Source organism: Canis lupus, chromosome 25 (assembly GCF_048164855.1).
Source record: "Canis lupus baileyi chromosome 25, mCanLup2.hap1, whole genome shotgun sequence".
Lineage (NCBI taxonomy): Eukaryota > Metazoa > Chordata > Mammalia > Carnivora > Canidae > Canis > Canis lupus.
In genome coordinates, this window is record NC_132862.1 from 35,857,924 (window position 1) to 35,875,804 (window position 17,881).

The 17,881-nt window shown below is 36.6% G+C and overlaps 1 long non-coding RNA gene across 1 annotated transcript in view; it reads left to right on the forward strand.

The window, feature by feature from the left end:
- The window catches only part of LOC140617503 (uncharacterized), a 45,326-nt gene that overhangs the window by 19,481 nt on the left and 7,964 nt on the right, over nucleotides 1–17,881 (forward strand). The gene's annotated exons all lie outside the window — the stretch shown is intronic.

Sequence of the window (17,881 nt, forward strand, 5' to 3'; positions counted from 1 at the left end):
ACAAAGAAAGGTAAAGGAACAGAAGAAAACTACAAAAGCAGCCAGAAAATAATTTCACTAAATGGCAGCATTACATACCTATTAGCAATTATTTAAAATGTAAGGGAACAAAATGTTCCATCAAAGGAATGTATAGTGGCTAAATGGATAAAAAATAAAAAATAAGACCCATCTTTATCCTGCCTATAAGAAACTCACTTCAGGCCTACAGAGACACTGTCTGACAGTGAAAAGATGGGAAAAGATATTCAGTAAGTATGAAAATAAAAAGAAAGCTGAGGCAACAATTCTTACATTAGACAACATAGACTTTGAAACAGACAGTAACAAGAAACAATAGGATAGGAGTCAATCCAACAAAAAGATGTAATGATGGTAAATTTGCAGCAAACATAGACATGTAAAAAAATATTAACAGGCCTAAAGCAATAAATTGAGAGTAATACATTAATAGTAGGAGAATTTAACACTCACTTAAATCAATGGATATATCATCAAGACAGAATATCAACAAACAGCAGTTTGGGAAAAGATATTCAGTGAATATGGAAATAAAAAGAAAGCTGGGGCAACAACTCTTACATTAGACAATATACACTTTGAAACAGACAGTAACAAGAAACAATAAAGGAGTTTGGGAAAGGAGTCAACCCAACAAAAGAATGTAATGATAGTAAATATCTATGTAGCACCTAAACATGTAAAAGAAATATTAACAGTTATAAAACAATAAATTGACAGTAATACATTAATAGTAGGAGAATTGGGGGGGAGGAGCAAGATGGCGGAAGAGTAGGGTCTCCAAATCACCTGTCTCCACCAAACTACCTAGAAAACCTTCAAATTATCCTGAAAATCTATGAATTCGGCCTGAGATTTAAAGAGAGACCAGCTGGAATGCGACAGTGAGAAGAGTTCGCGCATCTATCAAGGTAGGAAGACGGGGAAAAAGAAATAAAGGAACAAAGGCCTCCAAGGGGGAGGGGCCCCGCGAGGAGCCGGGCTGAGGCCGGGGCGAGTGTCCCCAGGACAGGAGAGCCCCGTCCCGGAGGAGCAGGAGCTGCACCGACCTTCCCGGGAGAAAGGGGCTCGCGGGGAGTTGGAGCAGGACCCAGGAGGGCGAGGATGCCCTCGGGCTCCCGGGGACAGTAACAGCAACTGCGCGCCCAGGAGAGTGCGCTGAGCTCCCTAAGGGCTGCAGCGCGCACGGCGGGACCCGGCGGGACCCGGAGCAGCTGGAGGGGCTCGGGCGGCGGCTCCGCGGAGGGGGCTGCGCGGCCCCGGGAGCAGCTCGGAGGGGCTCGGGCAGAGGAAGAGGCTCCGTGCAGAGGGGCCTGCGCGGTTCCAGGAGCAGCTCGGAGGGGCTCGGGCGGCGGCTCCACGGAGGGGGCTGCGCGGCCCGGGAGCGCGAATCCAACAGCGCAGGCTCCGAAGCACAGGGCGCCGGGACACAGCCCAGGATCTGGCCTCCCCCGGGACAGGCAGAGGCTGGGAGGGCCCAGGACAGCAAGGACGCTCCTGCCCCAGCTGAGCACATCAGCGGCCCCGCCCCGGAGCCTCCAGGCCCTGCAGACGGAGTTCCTGCCGGAGCTGAATCCAGGTTTCCAGAGCTGCCCCGCCACTGGGGCTGTTCCTCCTGCGGCCTCACGGGGTAAACAACCCCCACCGAGCCCTGCACCAGGCAGGGGCACAGCAGCTCCCCCAACTGCTAACACCTGAAAATCAGCACAACAGGCCCCTCCCCCAGAACACCAGCTAGACGGACAACTTCCAGGAGAAGCCAAGGGACTTAAAGAACACAGAATCAGAAGATACTCCCCGGTGGTTCTTTTTTTGTTTGTTTGTTTTTGTTTTTGTTTTTGTTTTGTTTTGCTTTTTGATTTGTTTCCTTCCCCCACCCCCTTTTTTTCTCCTTTCTTTTTCTTTCTCTTTTTCTTCCCTTTTTTTTTCTTTTCGTTTTTTTTTTCTTTTTCTTCCCTTTTTTTTCCTCTTTCTCTTTTCTTTCCGTCTTTCTCTCCTCTCTTTTTCTCTTTTTCCCAATACAACTTGCTTTTGGCCACTCTGCACTGAGCAAAATGACTAGAAGGAAAACCTCACCTCAAAAGAAAGAATCAGAAACAGTCCTCTCTCCCACAGAGTTACAAAATCTGGATTACAATTCAATGTCAGAAAGCCAATTCAGAAGCACTATTATACAGCTACTGGTGGCTCTAGAAAAAAGTATAAAGGACTCAAGAGACTTCATGACTGCAGAATTTAGAGCTAATCAGGCAGAAATTAAAAATCAATTGAATGAGATGCAATCCAAACTAGAAGTCCTAACGACGAGGGTTAACGAGGTGGAAGAACGAGTGAGTGACCTAGAAGACAAGTTGATAGCAAAGAGGGAAACTGAGGAAAAAAGAGACAAACAATTAAAAGACCATGAAGATAGATTAAGGGAAATAAACGACAGCCTGAGGAAGAAAAACCTACGTTTAATTGGGGTTCCCGAGGGCGCCGAAAGGGACAGAGGGCCAGAATATGTATTTGAACAAATTCTAGCTGAAAACTTTCCTAATCTGGGAAGGGAAACAGGCATTCAGATCCAGGAAATAGAGAGATCCCCCCCTAAAATCAATAAAAACCGTTCAACACCTCGACATTTAATTGTGAAGCTTGCAAATTCCAAAGATAAAGAGAAGATCCTTAAAGCAGCAAGAGACAAGAAATCCCTGACTTTTATGGGGAGGAGTATTAGGGTAACAGCAGACCTCTCCACAGAGACCTGGCAGGCCAGAAAGGGCTGGCAGGATATATTCAGGGTCCTAAATGAGAAGAACATGCAACCAAGAATACTTTATCCAGCAAGGCTCTCATTCAAAATGGAAGGAGAGATAAAGAGCTTCCAAGACAGGCAGCAACTGAAAGAATATGTGACCTCCAAGCCAGCTCTGCAAGAAATTTTAAGGGGGCCTCTTAAAATTCCCCTTTAAGAAGAAGTTCAGTGGAACAGTCCACAAAAACAAAGACTGAATAGATATCATGATGACACTAAACTCATATCTCTCAATAGTAACTCTGAATGTGAACGGGCTTAATGACCCCATCAAAAGGCGCAGGGTTTCAGACTGGATAAAAAAGCAGGACCCATCTATTTGCTGTCTACAAGAGACTCATTTTAGACAGAAGGACACCTACAGCCTGAAAATAAAAGGTTGGAGAACCATTTACCATTCGAATGGTCCTCAAAAGAAAGCAGGGGTAGCCATCCTTATATCAGATAAACTAAAATTTACCCCAAAGACTGTAGTGAGAGATGAAGAGGGACACTATATCATACTTAAAGGATCTATTCAACAAGAGGACTTAACAATCCTCAATATATATGCTCCGAATGTGGGAGCTGCCAAATATATAAATCAATTATTAACCAAAGTGAAGAAATACTTAGATAATAATACACTTATACTTGGTGACTTCAATCTAGCTCTTTCTATACTCGATAGGTCTTCTAAGCAAAACATCTCCAAAGAAACGAGAGCTTTAAATGATACACTGGACCAGATGGATTTCACAGATATCTACAGAACTTTACATCCAAACTCAACTGAATACACATTCTTCTCAAGCGCACATGGAACTTTCTCCAGAATAGACCACATATTGGGTCACAAATCGGGTCTGAACCGATACCAAAAGATTGGGATTGTCCCCTGCATATTCTCGGACCATAATGCCTTGAAATTAGAACTAAATCACAACAAGAAGTTTGGAAGGACCTCAAACACATGGAGGTTAAGGACCATCCTGCTAAAAGATAAAAGGGTCAACCAGGAAATTAAGGAAGAATTAAAAAGATTCATGGAAACTAATGAGAATGAAGATACAACCGTTCAAAATCTTTGGGATGCAGCAAAAGCAGTCCTAAGGGGGAAATACATCGCAATACAAGCATCCATTCAAAAACTGGAAAGAACTCAAATACAAAAGCTAACCTTACACATAAAGGAGCTAGAGAAAAAACAGCAAATAGATCCTACACCCAAGAGAAGAAGGGAGTTAATAAAGATTCGAGCAGAACTCAACGAAATCGAAACCAGAAGAACTGTGGAACAGATCAACAGAACCAGGAGTTGGTTCTTTGAAAGAATTAATAAGATAGATAAACCATTAGCCAGCCTTATTAAAAAGAAGAGAGAGAAGACTCAAATTAATAAAATCATGAATGAGAAAGGAGAATCACTACCAACACCAAGGAAATACAAACGATTTTAAAAACATATTATGAACAGCTATACGCCAATAAATTAGGCAATCTAGAAGAAATGGACGCATTCTGGAAAGCCACAAACTACCAAAACTGGAACAGGAAGAAATAGAAAACCTGAACAGGCCAATAACCAGGGAGGAAATTGAAGCAGTCATCAAAAACCTCCCAAAACACAAGAGTCCAGGGCCAGATGGCTTCCCAGGAGAATTTTATCAAACGTTTAAAGAAGAAATCATACCTATTCTCCTAAAGCTGTTTGGAAAGATAGAAAGAGATGGAGTACTTCCAAATTCGTTCTATGAAGCCAGCATCACCTTAATTCCAAAGCCAGACAAAGACCCCGCCAAAAAGGAGAATTACAGACCAATATCCCTGATGAACATGGATGCAAAAATTCTCAACAAGATACTGGCCAATAGGATCCAACAGTACATTAAGAAAATTATTCACCATGACCAAGTAGGATTTATCCCTGGGACACAAGGCTGGTTCAACACCCGTAAAACAATCAATGTGATTCATCATATCAGCAAGAGAAAAACCGAGAACCATATGATCCTCTCATTGGATGCAGAGAAAGCATTTGACAAAATACAGCATCCATTCCTGATCAAAACTCTTCAGAGTGTAGGGATAGAGGGAACATTCCTCGACATCTTAAAAGCCATCTATGAAAAGCCCACAGCAAATATCATTCTCAATGGGGAAGCACTGGGAGCCTTTCCCCTAAGATCAGGAACAAGACAGGGATGTCCACTCTCACCACTGCTATTCAACATAGTACTGGAAGTCCTAGCCTCAGCAATCAGACAACAAAAAGACATTAAAGGCATTCAAATTGGCAAAGAAGAAGTCAAACTCTCCCTCTTCGCCGATGACATGATACTCTACATAGAAAACCCAAAAGTCTCCACCCCAAGATTGCTAGAACTCATACAGCAATTCGGTAGCGTGGCAGGATACAAAATCAATGCCCAGAAGTCAGTGGCATTTCTATACACTAACAATGAGACTGAAGAAAGAGAAATTAAGGAGTCAATCCCATTTACAATTGCACCCAAAAGCATAAGATACCTAGGAATAAACCTCACCAAAGATGTAAAGGATCTATACCCTCAAAACTATAGAACACTTCTGAAAGAAATTGAGGAAGACACAAAGAGATGGAAAAATATTCCATGCTCATGGATTGGCAGAATTAATATTGTAAAAATGTCAATGTTACCCAGGGCAATATACACGTTTAATGCAATCCCTATCAAAATACCATGGACTTTCTTCAGAGAGTTAGAACACATTATTTTAAGATTTGTGTGGAATCAGAAAAGACCCCGAATAGCCAGGGGAATTTTAAAAAAGAAAACCATATCTGGGGGCATCACAATGCCAGATTTCAGGTTGTACTACAAAGCTGTGGTCATCAAGACAGTGTGGTACTGGCACAAAAACAGACACATAGATCAGTGGAACAGAATAGAGAATCCAGAAGTGGACCCTGAACTTTATGGGTAACTAATATTCGATAAAGGAGGAAAGACTATCCATTGGAAGAAAGACAGTCTCTTCAATAAATGGTGCTGGGAAATTTGGACATCCACATGCAGAAGAATGAAACTAGACCACTCTCTTTCACCATACACAAAGATAAACTCAAAATGGATGAAAGATCTAAATGTGAGACAAGATTCCATCAAAATCCTAGAGAAGAACACAGGCAACACCCTTTTTGAACTCGGCCATAGTAACTTCTTGCAAGATACATCCACGAAGGCAAAAGAAACAAAAGCAAAAATGAACTATTGGGACTTCATCAAGATAAGAAGCTTTTGCACAGCAAAGGATACAGTCAACAAAACTCAAAGACAACCTACAGAATGGGAGAAGATATTTGCAAATGACATATCAGATAAAGGGCTAGTTTCCAAGATCTATAAAGAACTTATTCAACTCAACACCAAAGAAACAAACAATCCAATCATGAAATGGGCAAAAGACATGAACAGAAATCTCACAGAGGAAGACATAGACATGGCCAACATGCATATGAGAAAATGCTCTGCATCACTTGCCATCAGGGAAATACAAATCAAAACCACAATGAGATACCACCTCACACCAGTGAGAATGGGGAAAATTAACAAGGCAGGAAACCACAAATGTTGGAGAGGATGCGGAGAAAAGGGAACCCTCTTACACTGTTGGTGGGAATGTGAACTGGTGCAGCCACTCTGGAAAACTGTGTGGAGGTTCCTCAAAGAGTTAAAAATAGACCTGCCCTACGACCCAGCAATTGCACTGTTGGGGATTTACCCCAAAGATACAAATGCAATGAAACGCCGGGACACCTGCACCCCGATGTTTCTAGCAGCAATGGCCACGATAGCCAAACTGTGGAAGGAGCCTCGGTGTCCAACGAAAGATGAATGGATAAAGAAGATGTGGTTTATGTATACAATGGAATATTACTCAGCTATTAGAAATGACAAATACCCACCATTTGCTTCAACGTGGATGGAACTGGAGGGTATTATGCTGAGTGAAGTAAGTCAGTCGGAGAAGGACAAACATTATATGTTCTCATTCATTTGGGGAATATAAATAATAGTGAAAGGGAAAATAAGGGAAGGGAGAAGAAATGTGTGGGAAATATCAGAAAGGGAGACAGAACGTAAAGACTGCTGACTCTGGGAAATGAACTAGGGGTGGTAGAAGGGGAGGAGGGCGGGGGGTGGGAGTGAATGGGTGACGGGCACTGGGTGTTATTCTGTATGTTAGTAAATTGAACACCAATAAAATATAAAAAAAAAAATAGTAGGAGAATTTAACCAATGGATAAATCTTCAAGACTGAATATCAACAAACAGCAATACTTTGTACTGGGTGAATTTAATAGATAGTATGGAACATTACATCTAAAACCAAAAGAATATGTATTCTTTTTAAGTCCACATAGAATGTTTTCCAGAATAGATTACATGGAAGGCCACAGAACAAATGTCATTAAATTTAAGGAGGTTGAAATAATAATATGCATCTTTCCTAATCACAATTGTATATTTATCTAGAAATCAATCACAAGAAAAAATGGATGAAAAACAAAAATATGGAGGCCAAGCTACATGCTACTAAGCAACCAATAAAGGTATCTACAAGAAAATCTAAAATCCCTGGAGAAAAATGAAAAGGAAATCCCAATGTTTCAAAATCTATGGGACACAGCAAAATCATTTCAAAGAGGAAAGTGTCTAGAGATACATACAGGTTTACTCAATAAACAAGAAATATCTCAAACAATTTATCCTTATACCTAAAGGAACTAGAAAAAGAAAAAAAACACAAATCTGTAAAAGGAGGAAATAATAAAGAATGGAAATAATTGAAAATGAGATTAAAAAACAATAGAAAAGATCAATGAAATGAAGAGTTACTTCCTTGAAAAAATACAGAAAATTGATAAGATTTTAACCAGAATTATCAGGAAAAAAGAGGACCCAAATAAATACATTCAGAAATGAAGTTAAGACATATGCCTTAGAAATACAGATGATCATAAGATACATACTGTGACCAATTATATGCCAACAAACTAGACAATCTAGGAGGAATAGACCAATTCCCAAATATACAAATTTTCAAGATTAAATCAGGAATAAACAGAAAATCCAATCAGACTAATTAATAATAAAGAAATTGAATCAGTAATCAAAATTCTCCCAACAAACATGTATCCAGGACCAGATGGCTTCATAGATGAATTCTACTGAACTTTTAAATAAGAGATAATGCCTCTTTTTAGATCAGTTCCATATTGAAGACAAAGGAAAGCTTCCAACTCCATTCTATGTGTACAGCAATACCCTGATATCAAAACAAAACAAGGATCACACACACACACACACACACACACAGATTAGTATAGGCCAAAATCCCTGATGATTATGCAAAAATTTTCACTACAGTTTTAGCAAACTGAAGTCCACAATACAATAAAAGTTTCATACACCGTGTTCAAGAGGGATTTATTCTATATATGCAAGGATGGTTCAATATCTGCAAATCAATCAACTTGACATACCACATTAAAAAAAGATCAAAATCATATGGCAATCTCAATAAATGCAGAAAAAGCACTGACAAAATTCAACACCCAATTATGATAAAAATAAAAAGTGTGCAGAGAGGGACTATACCTCCATATAATAAAAGTCATATATTACAAACCACAAGTAACATCATTCTCAACAGTGAAAAGCCAAAAGCTTTTCCTTTATGATCAGGATCAAGATAAGGGTATCCACTCTTACCACTTTTATTCAAAATGGTACTGGAGGTTCTAGCCACAGTAATCTGAAAATAAAAAGAAATAAAAAATATCCACATTTATGAGGAAATTACAAAACTATCACTATTTTCTGGTGACATTATTTTCTAGTTAATTAACCTAGAGACTCCACCAGAAAAGCTGTTACAACTAATAAATGAAATCAGTTAATATGAGGATGCAAAATTAATATGCAGAAATATGTTTCATTTCTATGCACTAGAAAAAAACTAGGAGAAATAGAAATAAGAAGACAATTCCATTTATAAGAATAAATTCCACAAAAACAAATATAACCAAAGAGGTGTTAATCCTATACTCTGAAAACCGTATCTTTGATAAAAGAAATTTTAAGATGATGTAAATAAAAAAAATGAGAAGATATACCATTCTTACAGACCGGAAGAGTTCATATTGTGAAAATATCCATATTTTGCAAAATGTCATAGAAATTCAATGTAATCCCTATGAAAATACAATTAATATATGACAAGAAGGCAAGAATAGAGAATGAGGAAAAGAGAGTCCTCAGTAAATGGTGTTTAAAAAACTGAAAAACTAAGTGCTAAAGAATAAAACTGAACCTCTTTTCTACACTATAAGCAAACATAAACCTAAAATGAATTAAAGATGTAGCTGTAAGAATTAAAGATGTAGGTGTAAGACCAGAAACCATAAAACTCCTAAAGAAAGCATAGGCTATAATCTCTTGGAGATAAGGGCTTGATTTTATTCTTTTGAGTCTGTTTCCTTAAGGAAGGAAAAATAATGAAAAATGAAAACATCAAACTACAAGACTTTTGCCCAACCAAGGACACCATCAACAAAACTAAAAGGCGTCCAACTGAATGGGATATGATATTTGCAAATTATATATCTGACAAGGAGTTAATATCCAAAACGTAAAGAATTTCTACATCGCAACACCAGAAACAAAACAAAACAAATAAGCCAGCAAACAAAACACACACACACACACACACACACACACACACACGAGATTTAAAAATGGGCAAAAGACCTGAATAGATATTCGTTGAAAGAAGACATATAGATGGCCAACCAACATATGAAAAGATCCTAAACATCACAATTGTCTGGAAAATGCAAAGAAAGAAAGAAAGAAGAAAGAAAGAAAGAAGAAAGAAAGAAAGAAAGAAAGAAAGAAAGAAAGAAAGAAAGAAAGAAAGAAAGAAAAGAAAAAAAGAAAGAAGGAAGGAAGGAAGGAAGGAAGGAAGGAAGGAAGGAAGGAAGGAAGGAAGAAAGAAAAGAAAGAAAGAAAGAAAGAAAGAAAGAAAGAAAGAAAGAAAGAAAGAAAGAAGAAAGAGAAAGAAAGAAAGAAAGAAAGAAAGAAAGAAAGAAAGAAAGAAAAAGAAAGAAAGAGAAAATAGAAAGAAAGAAAAAGAAAGAAAGAAAGAAAGAAGAAAGAAAGAAAGAAAGAAAGAAAGAAAGAAAGAAAGAAAGAAAATGCAAATCAAAACCACAATGAGCTGCAAACCACTCTCAGAATGAAACAAACAAACAAACAAAATAACAAGTATTGGTGAGGATATGCGGAAAAGGGAATCTTGTGCATGACGATGGGAATTTAAATTGTTGTAGTCTTGATGGATAACAGTGTAGAGGTTCCTCAAAAATTTAAAAATGTAAATACCATAGGATCCAGTATATCCATTTCAGACTATCTAGATACAATGAAAACATTAACTTGAGGAGATGTGTGCACCCTGTGTTTATTCCAGCATTACTTATAATAGCCAGGATATGGAAGCAACCCATATAAATATATTACATATTTACTTGGCAATAAAAAAGAAATTCTGTCATTTTTAACAAAACTGATGGACTTAGAAGATTTTATGCTAAATGAAATTAGTCAGAAAAAGGAAAGTAATATGATATGTTTTAATAATGTGCAATCTAAAACAGAGTCATAGAACAAAACTGTGATTGCTATAAGGCAGGGGCATGAAGAGATGGAGAGATGGCTGAAATAGGTTAAAAGAAGTAAATAGAATAAAATTTCAGTTATAAAAAAAGTCACAGGGACCTAAACTACAACATAGGGAACATATTCAATAACATTGTATTAATTTTGTATAGTGATAGCAATGAGTTTTATAAATGATCATATCATAATGTGTATAAATGTTGAATCACCATATCTACACCTGAAAGAAATATAATATTTTATGTCAACTGTACATCAGTAACAATAAATAAATAAAAATAATATTGTCAACCAATTTTGCAAAAAACCCACAAAACAACAAAACTACAGAGCAGTAGAAATATATTTTAAAAATTTTATCTTCAAAAATTATTCACAAATCAAGTCCAACAAAGTAAAAACTGGAAAAGAATTTCACTGATGCAAAGGTGGTAATTTAGATTTAGTTTTATTTCTTTTGATGTTCACATGATATTTAATTGTGTTTTAAAAATTCCTTCTCTACCTTACCTCAATTTTTGAATTAAGTGAAAATATTAAAAGTTACATTCATCTTCCCCTTACATAGGTGGACATATGATATTTTTCATTTACAACAATTATTCCTATTAAAATACACACACCTAATTATCATTGGAGGATGAATCAATAAAATCTCTGGGATGATAGTTTTTCAATAATATCCAATGTTTTATCCTTCCCTCAGCCATTATTTTTTTAGAAGATACTTGACTAGCTTATTTACAAATAACAAAAATAAAATGCAGGTATATTAAAAATGAAGGTAAAAAAAATTAAGTTAGGATATTGATGTCTTTGTGGCAGTCATAATAAAGTTGAAAATGTAGTAAGTCTTCAGAATTAGTGCCAAATATCATCAAGTACCTGTTAACAGGATGATGATTTTAAACTGTTTTCAATATAATAGATATGACATAGCAACATATAAGAGAGAAAAGCACAGGATGTCAAGATGTGGAAACCCTGTCTTATAGTAAAACTTATGAATTAGACATTTCTCACAAGGCCCAAGTTTTCAAGTGTTTGTGAGTCAGGTGGAAGTAATTTAACAACCTGGGTGGTCAAGGCTCTGAACCCAATTATCTTCTCGAACATAAAAATTTCTCACAGGTATTTGCCAAAGGACAAACTAAATAATATACTGTAAGCTGAAAGTCTTTCCATTCTGGAGGTATGAGATACATTGTCTCCACATAGCCCAAGTATAAGAATTTCCTGTTCAAATTTTAAGTGACGCATTGATGAGAAATCTACTTTTTCCACTATTGCCTCACTCTGAGCTCTCCCAGGGCCAGCAATCTATGAAGACCACAGATATTGTCTGTTTACAAGAATAATCTGGCCTCTCACTGGAAGATGCATGACTGTCTGGCCAACAGAAGGTATTCATCACTACTGCCCTGTCTCTCTCCTAGCCACCTCATTTAGGAGAGATTACAAATGCTGGATGGAATGAACCCAACATACAGCTAATAAACAATCCAATCACAAAGAACATTGATACCTTTATTCCAACAACTTAGGGTAACAAACAGGAATAAATAGGAAATATTTTGGAGAAGTTCTTAAAATATTCAAATTCTTGATTGTGAAGAAGTAATGAAGTTTATGTACATGCACATAACTTTTTTCAAACCAATATAATTTTAAGTGAAATCCTATAAGCATCATGATAAGGAATATTTAATTTGGATTTGTCATCAATTATAGATATAATTACCTATTATTTCATATTTAGCTGAGGCTTTAAAAATAGATTCTTAAAATGAACCCATTAAATCATAATGGTCAAATGTAATTCCTCACACATTTGCTTTGATAAACTAAAGCACTTTGATTTTTCATAAAAAGCAAAATGAGGCACCCTCTATAAAATACTAATTTAAGTACAAATATTCAAAAGAAAGCTTGACAAAAAAAATATTCAATACTGAAAGACACTCTTGCCTAATGAATTATGTTACATGGTCTAAAGGGTATATTCAGTAATGATAATGTGACTATTTTGTTAAAAATACTTTAAATAACTAATATACTATTGAGAGCTTAGAAAGCTAGATTGAGTATTAAGTGCTTTCTATGCTTTATTTTACATATTATATTCCCATTTTAAATTAGTAAACTAGGTAGCTGGAAGGAAATAACTTTTTAAAGATCACACTTTTAGGTTTGAGAGCCAGGGATAATTCCAGATTTTACAGACTGCAGGGCTTATTGACTGAATGATGAAATTACATTGATTTGATTTATTGGAAATCCTTATACAACTAAAGCTACTCTCACTGTCTTTGACACATAGATTTTTCATAAAGTTTGTACCAACATTATTCTTTTATAAATGGTCTACATTTTAATTTATAATTTTAAGATTTCATTCTTTGCCGTTGAATCAATTATCAATTTCTGGTGTTAAATAATTGCCTTTTAAAAATAAGGGGTTTAGAGAGGAGGCCCTAGGGCTGGAGATCTGGCCACCACCATTTTAATTTTTTTCTTTTAACCTTTCACCCGGAGATCTGGCCTCTAGGGAAACAAAAGCCTCACGGATAAACAGCTAACACTGAGCAGGACCACCTGGTAAGGGGTGGGGCATCTATGCCCAGGCACAGAACCTGAATATCAGTGTAGCAGACCCCTCCCCCCAAAGAACTGCTAGAAGAACAAAGGAAGAGCAACTTTACTGAAAAAGCAACACTGGAGTTCCAGGACTGAGGGAAAATAGTGTATAAAACTCGAAGTTTTTTTCCTTATGATTCATTTATCTTTCAGGTTAAAAATTTCCAATTTTTTTTCCTTTTTCCTGCTTTAACTATAGTATTTTACTAACTCTTCATTTTAAAACATTTTCCTTTTTGACTTTCATATTGCTACAAATACATGTCTTAGATATATTCCTCATTTTTTTATTCTTATCGACATATTCAATTTAATTTTGGTAGATATATGAGTTATGGGTTTTTGTTTTCTCTGTCTTGTTTTGCTTTATAATGGTGGAAGTTAGTACCTTCTAACACACAGACCAAAATACACCCAGAACCAAGAGGAATGTCATGTTGTTTCATTCTGTGAGATTACATTCTCTCTTCCTTCCCATTCTGTCCTCCTCTTATATCTTGTTTCTGTTTTTGTAGTTGATGTTGAGTCTCTATATAAGTTTTGCTGGTTTAAATAAATTTCAAATTTAGCATCTTCTAACTTACAGAACAAAATACATCCAGGATCAAGAGGATCACCCTTTAGGTCCACTCAGTGAGACTATATTCTCTCTCTACCACCAATCCCTCCCCTCATTTGCTATTATTATTATTAGCATTATTATTTTACTATTTTTTTATTTTACTATTATTAATTTTTAAATTTGTTTTTCATGTTCTTGGTCTTTTATTTTTTTTTTGTTTTTGTTTTTCTTTTATTTTCTGGTCTCTGACATTTTCAGAATTGTCTAGGGTGTACTGTATAGGTAGTAGTTGATATTTTTGACTCTGCTTGTTCATACAGCCATTCTGCACTGGACAAAATGACTAAAATTAAGAATTCACCACAAAAGAAAGAACAGGAAGTAATACTCTCTGCCACAGACCTGCTAAATATGGATTTAAGTATCATGTCAGAGATACAATTCAAAAGTACAATTATAAAATCACTGATGGCTTTGGAAGAAAGCATTAAAAAACTCAAGAGATTCTCTTATTGCAGAATCAAGATCGAATCAGGCCGAAATTAAAAATACTTTAACTGAAATGCATTCTAAACTGGATGTTCTAACTACTAGGGTTAATGAAGTGGAAGAGAGAGTGAGTGACAAAGAAGAAAGTTGATGGAAAGGAACGAAGCTGAGGAAAAAAAAAAACAATTAAGAGCACATGAGGAAAGCCTTCAGGAAATAAAGGATAGCTTGATAAGGAATAATATTCATCTTATCGGAATTCCAGAAGAGGGGAGAGAGAGAGAGAGAGAGAGAGAGAGAGAGAGAGAGAGAGAGAGAAGACCACAAAGTATATTTGAACAATTCATAGCTGAGAACATCCCTAATCTGGGGAAGGAAACAGGCATTCAGATCCAAGAGATAGAAAGGACCCCCCACACACACACACACAAATCGACAAAAAACAATCAACACCTTAACATATAATAGTGAAACTTGCAAATTTCAAAAATAAAGAGAAAATTCTAAAAGCAGCTCAAGATAATAGATTCTTAACTTATACAGGGAGAAATATCAGATTAACAGTAGAACTCTCCACAGAGACCTGGCAGGTCAGAAAGGGCAGGTATAATATATTCAGGGTACTAAATGATAAAGCATGAAGCCAAGAATATGTTATCCATCACGGCTGTCATTCAGAATAGAAGGAGAAATGAAGAGCTTCCAGAATAGACAGAAACTGAAAGAATATGTGACCACCAAACTGGATCTGTAAGAAATATTAAGGGGACCCTGTAAGAAAATGAGGGAGCCCAAAGAAACAATCTACAGAAACAGGGACTGTATAGGTAATACTATGAAAATAAATATATCTTTTAGTAGTTACTCTGAACAAGATCCCATCAAAAGATGCAGGGTATCAGACTGAATAAAAAAGCAAGACCCATCTATATGCTATCTACAAGAGACTCATTTTAGACCTAAGGACACCTCTAGACTGAAAATAAGGTGGTAGAGAACCATTTACCATTCAAATAGTTTTCAAAAGAAATCCTTAATATCAGATAAATTAGATTTTTTTATTGGAGTTCAATTTGCCAACATATAGCATAACACCCAGTGCTCATCCTATCAAGTGCCCCCCTCAATGCCCATCACTCAGACACCCCCACCCCCCTGCCCACTTCCCTTTCTACCACCCCTTGTTTGTTTCCCAGAGTTAGGAGTCTCTCATATTCTGTCTCCCCTCTCTGATATGAAAAATATTTCATTTTTTCTCCTTTCCCCTCTATTCCCTTTCACTATTATTTATATTCCCCAAATGAATGAGACCATATAATGTTTGTCCTTCTCCAATTGACTTATTTCACTCAGCATAATACCCTCCAGTTTCCATCCATGTTGAAGCAAATGGTGGGTATTTGTCGTTTCTAATGGCTGAGTAATATTACTAAGTTAGATTTTGTATCAAAGACTGTAGTAAGAGATGAAGAGAGATGCTATATCATACTTAAAGAGTCTATCCAACAAGAAGACCTAATAATTATGAATATTTATGCCCCTAATGTGGGAACAGTCAAGAATATTAATCAATTAATAAGCAAAGTAAAGAGGGACATAGATAATAATACACTAATAGTAGGAGACTTCGATGGGGCATTCTCAGCAAAGGACAGAATATCACCAAAGAAATAAGGGCCTTGAGTGACACGCTGGACCAGATGGACTTCATGGATATATACAAAACATTCCATCCTAATGCAACTGAATACACATTCTTCTCAAGTGCACAGGGAGCTTTCTCCAGAATAGAACACATACTGGGTCACAAATCAGATCTCAACCAATACCAAAAGATTGGGATTATCACCTGCATATTCAGACCACAATGCTTTGAAACTAGAACTCAATAACAAGAAGAAATTTGGAAGAAACTCAAACACTTGGAGGTTAAAGCATCCTACTAAAAGATGAATGGATCAATGAGGAAATTAGAGAAGAATTAAAAAGATTCATGGAAACTAATGAAAATGAAAGTACAACTGTTCAGAATCTTTGGGATACAGCAAAAGCAGGTCCTGAGAGGGAAATACATTGCAATACAAGCCTCCCTCAAAAAACTGGAAAAATCTCGAATACACAAGCTAACCTTGCTCCTGTAGGAACTGGAGAAAGAACAGCAAATAAAGCCTAAACCAAACAGAAGAAGAGAGATAATAAAGATTCGAGCAGAACCCAATGAAACAGAGACCAGAAGAACTGTAGAACAGATCAATAAAACCAGGATCTGGTTCTTTGAAAGAATTAATAGGATAGAAAACCCCCTAGCAACCCTTACTAAAAGGAAAAGAGAAAATATTCAAATTAATAAAATCACAAATGAAAAAAAGAGATCACAACCAATACCAAGGAAATACAAATTATTTTAAAAACGTATTATGAGCAGCTATATGCCAACAAATTAGGCAACCTGGAAGAAATGGATGCATTTCTGGAAACCTACATAATTGCTATCACTGAAACAGGAAGAAATAGAAAATTTGAACAGGCCAAAACCAGTGAGGATATTAAAACAGTCACCAAAAACCTCCCAAGACACAAAAGTCCAGGGCCAGATGGCTTCCCAGGGAGATTCTATCAAATGTTTAAATAAGAAATCATATCTATTTTACTAAAGCTGTTTCAAAGGATAGAAAGGAAAGAAATACTTCTAAACTCATTTTATGAGGCCAACATTACCTTGATTCCAAAACCAAAGACCCTACCAAGAAGGAGAATGATAGACCAATATCCCTGATGAACGTGGATGCAAAAATTCTCACCAAGATACTAACCAATAGGATCCAACAGGTTATTAAGAGGATTATTCACCATAACCAAGTGGGATTTATACCTGGGATGCAAGGGTGGTTCAACACTCATAAAACAATGTGATAGATCACAAGAGAAAAAAACAAGAAAGATATGATCCTCTCAATAGAAGCAAAGAAAGCATTTGACAAAATACAGCATCTATTCCTTATTAAAACTCTTCAAAGTGTAGTGGCGGAGGAACATTCCTCAGCATCTTAAAAGCCATCTATGCAAAGCCCACAGCAAATATTATTCTCAGCGGGGAAAAACTGAGAGCCTTTTCCCTAAGATCAGGAGCAAGCCAGGGATGTCCACCCTCACCACTGTTATTCAACATAGTACTAGAAGTCCTAGCCTCAGCAATCAGACAACAAAAAGAAATAAGGCATTCAAATTGGCAAAGAAGAAGTCAAACTCTCCCTCTTTGCAGATGACATGATATTGTATGTAGAAAACCCAAAGACTCCACCTCAAGATTGCTAGAACTCATACAGCAATTCAGCAATGTGACAGGATACAAAATCACTGCACAGAAATAAGCATTGTGTTTCTATTCACTAATAATGAGACTGAAAAAAGAGAAATTAAGGAATCAATCTCATTGACAAATTGCACCCAAAAGCATAAGATACCTAGGAATAACCTTAACCAGAGAATTAAAGGATATATATTTTTATGAAAGAAATTGAGAAAGATGGAAAGAGATGGAAAAACATACCATGTACATGCATTGGAAGAATGAATATTCTGAAAATGTCTATGCTACTCAAAGCAATTTACACATTCAATGCAATCTCTATCAAAATTCCATAAACTTTCTTCACAGAGTTGGAACAA